The sequence below is a fragment of the Vigna umbellata genome, chromosome 3, assembly GCF_029865625.1.
Source record: "Vigna umbellata cultivar VRB3 chromosome 3, Vumbellata_1.0, whole genome shotgun sequence".
In the NCBI taxonomy this organism is placed as follows: domain Eukaryota; kingdom Viridiplantae; phylum Streptophyta; class Magnoliopsida; order Fabales; family Fabaceae; genus Vigna; species Vigna umbellata.
In genome coordinates, this window is record NC_142167.1 from 27404741 (window position 1) to 27417605 (window position 12865).

The following is a 12865-nucleotide window of genomic DNA, read 5'->3' on the forward strand; positions in this document are numbered from 1 at the left end:
TGAAGCATGGTCACACATCAAACAAATGCAATATCAAACATGTTGGTGTTCCAAGTGGAACATATGCTTGGGTTAAAGCTGTGAGATGATGTAAACTTGCAAAAACTAACCCCAAGGACCCATATTGAGATTGGGGACCTAAAATTCTTGCTAACTTGTTTTGTAGGATCAATCTAAGTCCAAGAAGTCATTGTGGTATCTTGATAGTGGTTGCTCAAGACACATGACTGGTGACAAGAAAAGATTCATCTCTTTTGAGAAGAAGAAGCAAGGATTTGTAACGTATGGGGATAACAATAAAGGCAGAATAATGGGTACTGGAAACATTGGAGGAGGAAACACTTTGACAATAAAAGACGTCTTATACGTTGAAGGCCTCAAACATAATCTTCTAAGCATAAGCCAACTATGCGACAAAGGTTTCAAGGTAACTTTTGAGAGTGACAAATGTACTGTTTATTTTAAAAATTCTGCTGAAATTGCTTTGCAAGGTGTTAGGCATAATAACATATATTTGATTGATATTGAGAGTGAATCTAGTCATAGTATAACATGCTTAGTTGCTAAAGAAGAAAATCCATGGCTATGGCACAAAAGAGCTGCACATATTCACATGCAACACTTAAATAAATTAATCTCTAAGAATCTTGTGATTGGTTTGCCTAAACTAAAATTTGAGAAAGATAAACTTTGTTGTGCATGTCAAAAGGGTAAACAAACCAAATCTTCATTTTCATCTAAAAGCATGATTTCAACATCAAAACCTTTAGAACTTTTGCATATGGACTTGTTTGGTCCATCTAGAATTAAAAGTTTTGGTGGAAACTGCTATGCTCTTGTAATTGTTGATGATTACTCTAGATTTACTTGGACTTTCTTTTTAACTCTGAAAAGTGAAGCTTTCAAAGCATTTAAAACTTTTGCTAAACGTATTCAAAATGAAAAAGATTTGAAAATCAAAACTTTGAAAAGTGATCATGGTAGTGAATTTGAAAATGAATCGTTTGAAAAATTTTGTGAAGAATTTGGCATTGCACATAATTTTTCTGCACCTAGAACTCCCCAACAGAATGGTGTTGTTGAAAGGAAAAATAGATCATTAGAAGAATTAGCTAGAACGCTTATGAATGAATCTAATGTGCCAAAATACTTTTGGGCTGATGTAGTAAGTACTGCTTGTTATGTGTTAAATAGGATGCTTATTAGGCCAATTCTAAAATTAACTCCATATGAACTGTTGAATGGTAGAAAACCAAATATATCTCATTTGAAAATTTTTGGATGCAAATACTTTGTCTTAAATAATGGAAAAGATAATCTTGGAAAATTTGATGCAAAATCTGATGAAGCAATTTTTCTAGGATATTCTTTGACTAGCAAAGCTTATAGAGTGTTCAATAGAAGAACACTGATAATTGAAGAATCAATGCATGTTGTCCTTGATGAGATTGTAGACCTTGAGGTAAATCCTCTTGAGTCAAATAGACCCATTGCAGGTGATGAGGATTACTTAAAAGAAGCCCTTGAGGAGATGTATCTAAATGAAAATTATCCTCCGGAGCTTCAAGAAACACCCCAAGTCGTTGATTCCAAAATCTATCAACAACCAAGAGGACTATCTTTGGACAACATCATAGGAGATATATCAAAAGGGGTAACTACTAGACATAATTTAAATAATTTTTGTCTAACTGTTGCTTTTGTGTCTCAGGTAGAACCTAAAAATATAAAGGAAGCTCTTCAAGATGACAAGTGGTGCATTGCTATGCAAGAAGAGCTAAATCAATTTGAAAGGAATGAAGTTTGGGAACTTATTCCAAAACAAGAAGAATTCCAAGTCATAGGAACAAAATGGGTATTCAGGAACAAGCTTGATGAGGATGGAAACATCACAAAGAATAAAGCAAGGCTAGTTGCTAAGAGATACTGTCAAGAGGAAGGTATAAATTATGATGAAACGTATGCACCGGTAGCCAGGTTAGAAGCAATTAGATTATTACTTGCATATGCATCTTTGATGAAATTTAAACTATATCAAATGGATGTAAAAAGTGCTTTCTTAAATGGTTTTATAAAAGAAGAAGTGTATGTTAGTCAACCTCCTGGCTTTGAAGATTTTAAATTTCCTGATCATGTTTACAAGTTGAAAAAGGCCCTTTATGGTCTTAAACAAGCACCTAGGTCTTGGTATGAAAGACTTAGTACCTTTTTAATTGAAAATGAATTTTCTAGAGGAAAGGTTGATTCAACCTTATTCATTAAGAAAGTAGGAAAACACATTTTAATCGTGCAAGTTTATGTAGATGATATCATTTTTGGGTCAACTGATGATTCTTTGTGTGAAGAGTTTGCAAAAATAATGCAAGGTGAAATTGAGATGTCTATGATGGGTGAGTTAAACTTTTTCTTAGGACTACAGATAAAACAAATGAATGGTGGAACATTCATCTCCCAAACTAAATACTGTAGAGAAATTCTTAGGAAATTTGGTATGGATAGCTGCAAGGAAGCTAGTACACCCATGGGTACTTCATGTTATTTAGATAAGGATGAAATTGGAAAAGGAGTGAATGAAACCATGTTTAGAGGCATGATAGGATCCTTGCTATACTTAACTGCTAGTAGGCCAGATATTATGCAGAGTGTTTTTGTATGTGCTAGATACCAAGCCAATCCTAAAGAATCTCATTTGACTGCAGTTAAGAGAATTCTAAAATATCTTAAGGGAACTACTTCATTTGGACTTTGGTATCCCTCTGATGCCTCACCTAGTTTAATAGGATACTCTGATGCAGATTATGGTGGCTGTAAAATTGATAGAAAAAATACTAGTGGAACCTGTCATTTCTTGGGATGTTCTTTAGTGTCATGGCACTCAAAGAAACAAGCATGTGTAGCTTTGTCTACCACCGAAGCTGAATATATTGCAGCTGGAAACTGTTGTGCCCAAATTTTGTGGATGAAACAACAATTGGAAGATTTTGATATCTTCCTTGACAAAATTCCTCTAAAATGTGACAATACTAGTGCGATAAATTTGACCAAGAACCTCATACTGCATTCAAGAACTAAGCATATAGAAATTAGGCACCATTTCTTAAGAGATCATATTCAAAAGGGGGGTTGTCAAATTGAATATGTTGATACCTTACATCAATTAGTTGATATCTTTACCAAGGCTCTACCTAAAGATAGATTTTTTGAGCTTAGAAGAGAGTTAGGAGTGTTAGACATATCTTAGAATCAAAATCTATGCAAATTTTTGCATTTTTCGTAAACTTAACACTTCATAATCGATTATCACTAAGTTATAATCGATTATTCATGCATAAAATTCAATTCTGGAAAATCTTGAGCAGATAATCGATTATCATTATGCATAATCGATTATCATGCAATTCTGGGTAGTAATTATTGAACTGATAATCGATTATCACGAGCCATAATCGATTATCGCGCTGACAGTTTCAAAAATAGAGCCGTTGGAGCATCCCATAACGGCTATAAACGACCATAAACGGCTAGTTTTTCCATTTTTCTTATAAATAGCCCCTCATAATCGATTATTAGACACTCCTTTGCAACCAAATACTGCTGAAATCAAATCTAGAGCTCAAATCTTCTTCATTTCCCTTCACCTTCTCAAAATCTCATTTTCCCATTCTTCCTCCATGGCTGACTCAAGAAGGCACCGTCGCAGAACAGCTGGAGCCTCCTCTTCTTCTCAACCACGTCTTGCAAACATAGATGGATGGATTTCAGATCAAGGGAAACATGCAGACTTTGTTAATTCTTGGCAAGAAAGGAAGATCGTGGCGGTAAAGTTTATTCGTCTTGACTTTTTCCGCTTCTATGGCTTTCAATTTCCAAACACTTTTGCTGAGCAGGGGTTAAAGCATCTGTTAGAACAAAAAGGATGCATTTATCCTGATCTTATAAGAGTCTTCTACTTCAACTTGTGCTATCGAGATGGGATAATATCTACTAAGGTCAAGGGAGTACGCATCATTTTAGATGATGACGTATGGACCAATGTTGCTCAACTTCCCATCTGGGATGATGTTGTCAAAGTCCATTTAGGACTTGAAGATTTCAACAGGATGATGACTTTTCAATCCTTCTTGCGTCATCCTGAACGGCAAACCAATAGAAGGCAATTACTGGTTGGAGGTTTTAAAGTTGAAGAAAGGATGATCCACTACTTGATTGTCTGGATTTTATATCCTAGAGCAACCAACCATGCTCAATGCTCTGAGCAGGATTTACTTCTGTTGTATGGGATTCTAAATCACATACACATCGACTGGCCTGCTCTCATTGCTGACACAATGGTAAAAGCCAAGAAATCCCATTCATATCAATTTCCCTATGCTCTTCTTATTTCTAGGATTTTAGAATTCAAAGGTGTACCTGTTGAAGGAGAACTCGTTCAAACTATTGAAGTTGTTGGATCAAAAATTGGAGATACTACCTTTCGTCAAATGGGATTCATTACTAGAGGCAGAGTCCTTATTCACAAAGATGATGACCATCCTGATGTAGATGAAGATGATGACATGGACACTCATATGGCTGACCCAGTAAGTGCTGCTGCTCCGTCTGATGCTAGACCATCCAACATACCCTCCTCTTCCTCAACTTCTATGGAAGAACATTTTGCAAGGTTATCTAAACAGTTGGAGGATATGAGTCTTGCACAAAAGACTCACTTTGAGGAGATTTATGAGTGGCAGCGATCTGTTGATGAGTACATGGTTGATCAATTTCTCGATCTTGATGTTCGCCTATCTAACATCGAGGGTCATCTTAATATCCCACCTCCTGAACGTTCTCCTAGTCCTGAATTCTAGGTTTTAGGCCTATAAGTTTGATTGTTATGTTATTTTCTTTATGGTATTTAGTTTCTTAATCTTTATGAATTTCATGTAATTCCTTTCTGTTCTTAATATAATGAGCTTTTATTTTGTGCATATATTCCATTTTTTAGGGGGAGCTCATATTAAGGGGGAGGTTATTACATTATTCTTTTTGCTTATGATCAAAAAGGGGAGAAGAAATATAAGGGGAGGATTAAAGAAAAAAAAATAGTTTTTAATTGTACAGGTACTGCTAACTCTGTGGTTGTCCATTAGTTTATATATGTTGCAGGTAAACCTGAGTTGCTTTTAAAAACAGAGTTTTTGATCATCATCAAAAAGGGGGAGATTGTTACCAATAAGGAGTATTGGTAAAACCTGAAGATGTGTTTTGATGATGCTGCAACTTATAGATTTTGGATGTAGTAGGAAAATATTTAAAAAAAGCAACTTGTAGATTTTGAATGTAGTAGTAAAATGTTAAACATTGTAATTTTTACTAGTATAATCGATTATGGTTAAGCAATAATCGATTATCACAAGTCATACTTGAATAATCGATTATCACTTCATATAATCGATTATCACTTTTTTGAAAACTCTGTAATGGACTTGAATAATCGATTATCACTTACAATAATCGATTATTCATGGCAGTTGGGAGCTGACCTTTGGCATTCAGTGTACTTGGCTATATAATTTGATTTGGAGAAATCAGAAGGTAACGTTTTTTTTGAACTGAGAAAGCTTAGAACACTGTGTGTCAGAGGAACGTTCTTAGAGAGCTTTTTGTTCATTGTTCCCCTGCTTGGTCTTGTGAAAGGATAGGCTCGCGTATCGTGTGTCGATAGTCGGAGCAGACTCTCTTCAAGTTAGCAAGGTACTCTGCCTGGTCTTGTGAAAGGAGAAGCTTGCGAATCGTTGGTCGATTGCCGGAGCGGTTTTCTTCAAGTTGGTTTGGATCTTTTCGTTTTATTCCTGTTCATTTGATTGTAATCTGTTAAACCATTTTTAGTGGAACTTTTAATCACTATTTATAGTGATTAACGACTGGACGTAGATTCTGTTGAATCGAACCAGTATAAAAATATCTGTGTGATTTTTCTATTCCCTACACTCATATTATTTTACGTATATCAACTGTTTGATTAATTTTCTGAAAGAAAATTATTTTTACTAAAAGGACCAAATTAATTTTAATTGTGATCGAACACGCTTTCCGCTCTCTGAGTTTTAATTTCGCTGCGCTATACTCTTCGAAAAATACCCCCTCCGATACCAACAGAATGCAGTTTGATCAATAGCAAAATAGCATAGTGATGAACAAATGTCGTTTAATATGAGATGAGTATGTTGTTGGGGTTAGATTTCACCAAGTTTCCTCTCATGTGTGTAAGAATTCTTCTTTATGCATTAATGTTAACGTCACTTACTAAATCACTTAAACTCAATCCCTCGGCGAAATAAGTTTGTCCTCAATCACTAGTTCATGCAATTCCTAGCATTCCTAGTAATTAAATGTGAAGATCAAGAGCTTTAAGACGACCAAGACTCATACCCTCATCCTTGAGAAATATTACTTTTGGGAGTAATTCAATAAGAACCTGAAATGTAAGGAACCTCCCGACACTCATGCAATTCATACATCATGCTACGAATGAGTTAAACAAAGCATGTAATAAGCACAGATGAATTACTCTAACAATTAATGAAAAAGCATATGTTATTAAGAATCAATTCAAATACATGAGAGTTCACAAGGTTACATCATCTCCCAACAATAAATAGAGTTTAGTTCACCATAAACATGGTTAAACTAGATGAAGAATGGAAAAGCATGAGATAGCAAAACCTTAAAAGTAGAGGATGGAAGCTCCCGCATCCAAATTCGCCTTTAGAGAGTGGAAGAGTGTGTTCTTGCACTCCTCCAGCCAAAGATACCAAACCTAGGACGTTTGGGTCCTTTAAATAGAGCGAAGATAGAACAGAAACAAATCCCAGGCTCGTGTCATTGGCGCCCGGGTGGTGAGCGGTGGTTCCCTGCGCTCAAGCCTCACAGATGGCGCCCAAGCTTCGTGCTTATGGCGCTCAAGCACCCCAAAAGGGGCGCCTGGGCGATGAGCGACACTCTTCTGCGCTTAAGCCTCCAAACGGGGCGCCCAAGCTTCGAGCAATCCTCCTTTCTGGTGCTTTTCCAGGCCTTTCTCAGCTCCATCTCCTTGGCACTTCATCTCTGTCTTCCATATTATCTCATTTCCTGCCAAAACAAAGTGAATTAGTAATAAAATCATCAAATTCAACCTCAACTCTCTTATTCACACAACTTAACAGAAAAACATGATTCCAAGCAAGTTTCTAAGCAGAAAAGGGTGTATTTAGTATCAAAATTACATCACATATAACTGTATATTCAACCGTTATCACAACCCCAAACTTAGAATTTTGCTTGTCCTCAAGCAAAACAGAATGTAACTCAGTTTTTCAAAAGAATCACTACAATGACTCAACATTTTTCAAAAACTTTTTCTTCGAGGACAAGAGATCACTTTGATCAACTCAGCATACAAATGTCAGTCAAGATGTACAGATGCCTTAATTCAATCAAAATCAACGTGATGCTCATATACTTCAACAGATGTTATCCTTAAGAATGATCAATCAACCAAGCAAAGATGCAATCAGAAATTCAAAGAACTACTCTTCACCAAGGAAAATGTTTCACTCAAGCACTCAAAAGTGTATCACTCAAACACTCAAAAGTGTATCACTCACTAAGAGGTGTATAGTGAGGTGTTGGTGTCTTTTTCACTCTGCTAACATAATGTCACACAAATTAACTTTGCATTTCATTTAACTATAATCAAACATACTCACAAGCAAGTTGTCATCACAAGGGCTTTTCATGGCTTGTAACTTGGCTGGCCCAAGAAGGAAATTGGTTTTTCTGTCAGCAAAATCCTTGAGTTAAGAGAAACATTTATGATTTCATCATTCAAGCACAACTCCCTTTTCTTTTTCCCAGCTTTCCCTTGCATTGAGCTTTTCTTTTCTTTTTATCTTTCCTTTTCTTTTGCTTTTGCTTTTCATTTATTCACTGCTTAACTTAATGCTTTTTCTTTCCCTTTCTCAATCTCTCCAACAACCCCAAACTTGAACCTTTATCAATACCTCACAAATGTTCTCAACTTAACTCAAGGTAAAGATTTTCACACAGGGTTTTCAACACATGCATAAGGCTCAAGGTTCAAAGGTTAAAACAAATTGTTTTCTTTTTAGTGGACAAAAATCATGTGAAGGCTAAAAGAATAAGGGATAACAAAAAATAGCCTTGATCATATGAAACCTCCAAGCAAGTAGCTCAATCACAGAAAATTTGGGAAAAATCATTCATGCTTCCAAAGCAATAACAATTGTTCACAAAAACTTTGAAGCCCAAAACTAACACAGGTAAACTCTCAAGTCCCAGAATTCAGAAAAACACCCTGCTCAGTATCTCAATCAAATTTTACCTTAAGCACCTATTCCATACATAGTGAGCCATCACCTATATATTATCAAATCATACATAATCTCAACATTAATCAATACACTAGAGCATCACAAAGCAATACTTATTATTAAACACAGCACAGTTGAACCAAAGCAGTGTAGTTCATTCAAGCAAAGTACAATAACAAAACAAATTATCAAAAGGAGAAAAATGAAAACAAAAATAGAATAAAGTTTAACAATCAAAGCAATAAAAATAGTAAAATAAAAAAAAATCTTGTTCTATAATAAAGGTGGCATCCATTAGTAGATGCCAAGTACAACTCATCACTCCTCATCATCAGAGTCCTCATCCTCCTCGGCTTCCTCATCTTCAACATCCTCATCCATGGTTGAAGCTTCAACTGCTTCAGCTCTAACGCCCTCCTATGCTGGGTCAGTGGGCCATGCCACTCGGGCTGCAAATTCCTCCTGAGATATGAATTATTTCTCAGGGAAGGCGAACGTCAGTGTCCTCAATAGCTCCTGCTCACCCCAATATACGGCAGCCAGTCTAGCATCTAGTAGAGAAAAGTACATGTCCCGCATCTGAAAAGGAGCGGCCTCATGAACTGGCTCATAGGCTGGTGGTGGTGCTCTCCTATGTACCCTAGGCTACGGTGGTGGTGGCGCTGGGTGGCCTGACTCATCCACTGCACAATAGTGTGTAAAGTAAGTTGCGTCCAACTCCTTTCTTGGACGCTCCAGTGGTGGTCTAGAAACATCAATACCTGTAGCCTCACAAAGATGGGTGATCAAGGAGGGGTGTCCCAGGGGTGCCTGGCTGCTTGAACCACGGGCACAACTTTCAATTTCATCAGCTATAACCTGCTCAATGTTGATGTTGAGGCCCCTAAGAACACAGTGAAGGAAGATGGCCCTCTGAATAGTGATGTCTGACACATGGGAGCATGGCTGAATGTTGGCATGAGTGAAAGTCATCCAGTACTTTGCCAGAGGAGTCAAATGGCGTCTTATGATGTGGATAGATGCCCCAGTCCTGTTTCTTTGAAAGTGCCCTCCGGGCACGCATAAAGTCCGCTCCACATCATCATGGACATTGCAAACTGACATTGCTCCCCCTCCCAGTCTATACCAAGAAAATTGTTAATGGTGTCAGCATCAAAAGCAACCTTCTTACCCGTTACGTAGCTAAAGTACATCTCATCCTATCCCCCCTAATGCTTTTGCATTTGTATAGAATTCTTTGATGATGTCAATGTTTGCGGGAGAGGGGTAGGTTCCCAAGTGGCCCTAGTCTCTGTTGTTCAGCTCCCTTCAAATTGGGGAGCCAAGGATGGTATGTTGGCCACCTTCCTCTCCATCAGCAGTCTCCTTCCTTCCACAGCTAGGAAGTATCTCTCATGAGTTGGAGTTCTAAACTTATTTGAGTAGAACTGCTCCTTCTCCTTCCTCTTGGTTCCCTTGTCTTTGGTACCAAGGGTTTTGATCCTTTTTCCTGAAGTGGAGGCCATTCTTACATATAAAGATTCACAAAACAAACATAGAAATCATCAAGCATTAGTCCCAAAAATCAACAAACTCTTCTCATTCAGGCTGAGGGCCAAACAGAGATCCCTCAGCACTACTTGTACGGAACTAAACATCTAAAACAGAACAAACCATCAAATTGATTACCGCACTTACCGCTGAGCGCAATTCCTACCGCTTAGTGTTGTAGACTTGGGTTTGGCCCAGTTTTCTGTTATTTTTATAAACTATATAAGGGTTTAGTCGATCTAGGGTTCACATCTTTGGACAGAAAGTGGAAAAAATACACTCCTTTCACCCCTCGAAGGCGGATTTTGGATGCGAAATCTCCGATCTTCAACTTTTAGGGTTCTATCTTTCATTCTTTTTATTATTTTCATCTAGTTTCACCATGTCTATGGTGAACTAAACCTCCATTGTTGTTGGGGAAACAATGTAATCCTTTGAAACTCTCATGTATTGAATTGATTCTTGATTATATATGCTTTACTTTATTAATAGTTAGGGTTTTTCCTCTATGCTCTATGTATGCTTTGTTTAACTCATTCAATTGCATGATCATTGATGTTATCGATATGGACACATATAGGTAAATCTAGAACTAGGGAAATTCTCCCAAAAGCAATATTACCTAAACATAGGGATAGGAGGGTTGGTTGCCTTTAAGCTTTTGTGCCAAATGTAATGCATGATTAATTGTTAGGGAGACAAGACATTGTGAATTAGTAATTAGGATTAGGCTTTCTTCACCGAGACATCGGGCTTAAGCTAAATTAGAAAGTGGCATTAACATTAATGAAGAAGATGAATTCATAAATACATGAGAGTGGATAAGATAAGTCGAAAACCCCAACAACATAATTATTCCATATTTTACATCAATCACTTTTGCATCTTTCAATCCAATTGATCAACACTTGCATTCATGTTTATTTTCCGCAATATAAACACAATGATTTCGTTTACAAGTCTTATTTAATCAAGCACTCACATAACTGTTTAGGTCGTGAGTCTCTTGGAAAATGATACTTGGTCTTACCATTTATTATTACTTGATACGATTCGGTACACTTGCTGGAGTGTTAACAACAGATGAGTTGGTTAGTTGATGGAAGACGCCTAAGGAGAACACCTACTAGAGTTGCATCAAAAAATGAAGAGAGAGCTATAGATTGAGAACTAATCGGAAGAGAACTTGAGAAAAGCCTAGGAATCAAAGAATACTCCAAAAGCTAAGAAGATTTGACACGAATAACACTAAAACCCTAGGAGGAAAGAGAAAAGAGAAATTGAACGGTGCAAAGCCCTAAATCATGAAGAAACCCTAATCTAGACCGATTAAACAGTGGACATGAGTTTAATCGGTGGAAATGCTAGTTTGTTCGATGGAAAGTAGTTGAATAGGTTGAGGCAAGGAAGAAATATGAAAGAAGATGATGAATCTATGAAGAAAATGAGGCTTATTGCGATGAATTATGGCTAGCAACGAGGAGCCCTCTAGACAATGAAACCTGAGGAAGATGACGTGAGAGTGAAAATGAAATGAGGATGTGGAGAGGTGCGGGACAATGGCGCAAGAAGCTGACGATGTGGCTTCTAATGGTGTAGCAGCGTGAAGGAGAGAAAAATCATGATAGCACAAGTGGAATGGAGAAATGAAACTGGAGGAAAATGTGTTTGGAAGGTGGCTAGAGGAAGTCCTTGTACTCTCTAGCCTGACTTTCAAGAGAAATTTAATTCTGATTTCAGAAATCTAATCCTTGTTATGCTCAAAAGTATTCAATACAATTATGGAGATGGGTATTTATAGTAACCCATGCTCCATGAAAGCTAAAAAAATGTGTACAATAAAATGTAAAATATACGAAAAGTGGACTTGGACCAATTTTCAGTTATTATTTTGATCTATTTAAGGACTTGGACGTCCTGGGGGTAGATTTGGGGATGTGATAGTTCTTCTCTTCTCTTTCTAGGTTTTTTCTATCTCTTTCATTCTTTCATTTCATAGTTCATCTATTTTTTCCATGATAATGGAGAACTAAACCGTATTTGTTGTTGGAAAAGATGTAACCTCCTAAACTCTCATGTATTTGCATTGGCTTTAATTAAATATGCTTCTTTCATTAATTGTTAGGGTAATTCTTTTTCGCTCAATGCTTGTTATGTTTAACTCATTCAAGGCATGATGTATGATTTGCATGAGTACCGGGAGGTATCTTACAATTCAGGTGCTGGAGAATTGCTCGAAATCATGTTTTTCTGTTAAGTTGTGTGAATAAGAGAGTTAACGTTGAACTTGATGATTTTATGACTAAATTCCCTTGTTTTGGCAGGAAATGAGATAATATGGAAGCAGAGCTGAAGTGCCAAGCAGATGGAGCTAAGAAAGATCTGAAAAAGCACCAGAAAGTAGGAACCACGCATGGACGCCCTCAGCGCCAAAGTATACCGCACACCGCATGGACGCCCTTTTTGGGGCGCTGAGCGCCACTTTTCTTGAAGAACCACGCCTTCGTGCCCTCCGAGTGAAGCTGAGCGCCAGTTTTAGTATTGCACCACGCCCGGGCGCCCTAAGTGGGGCGCTGAGCGCCAGCATGATGGGCCTAGGCTTTGTTTCTGTTTTGATTCTGCTTTATTTAAAGGACCCAAACGCCCTAGGTTTTGTATCTTTGGCAAAGGAGGCGCATCAACACACTCTTCCACTCTCTGAAGGCGGATTTGGATGCGGGAGCCTCCATCTTCAACTTTTAGGGTTTTTCTATCTCATTCTTCTCCACTGTACATCTAGTTTCACCATGAGAATGAGGAACTAACTTCTATTTGTTGTTGGGGGATGATGTAACCTTATGAACTCTCATGTATTTGAGTTGATTTTTAATAATATATGCTTCTTTAATTAACTGTTAGGGTAATTCTTCTATGATCAATGTTTGCTTTGTTTAACTCATTCATAGCTTGATGTATGAATTGCATGAGTGTTGGGAGGTTCC

The 12865-nt window shown here is 37.4% G+C and overlaps 1 pseudogene; it reads right to left on the reverse strand.

Annotated features, from left to right (window-relative positions):
* Positions 1–8828: 8828 nt before the first annotated feature.
* On the reverse strand, positions 8829–9458 carry LOC148202158 (uncharacterized; annotated as a pseudogene).
* Positions 9459–12865: the final 3407 nt, after the last annotated feature.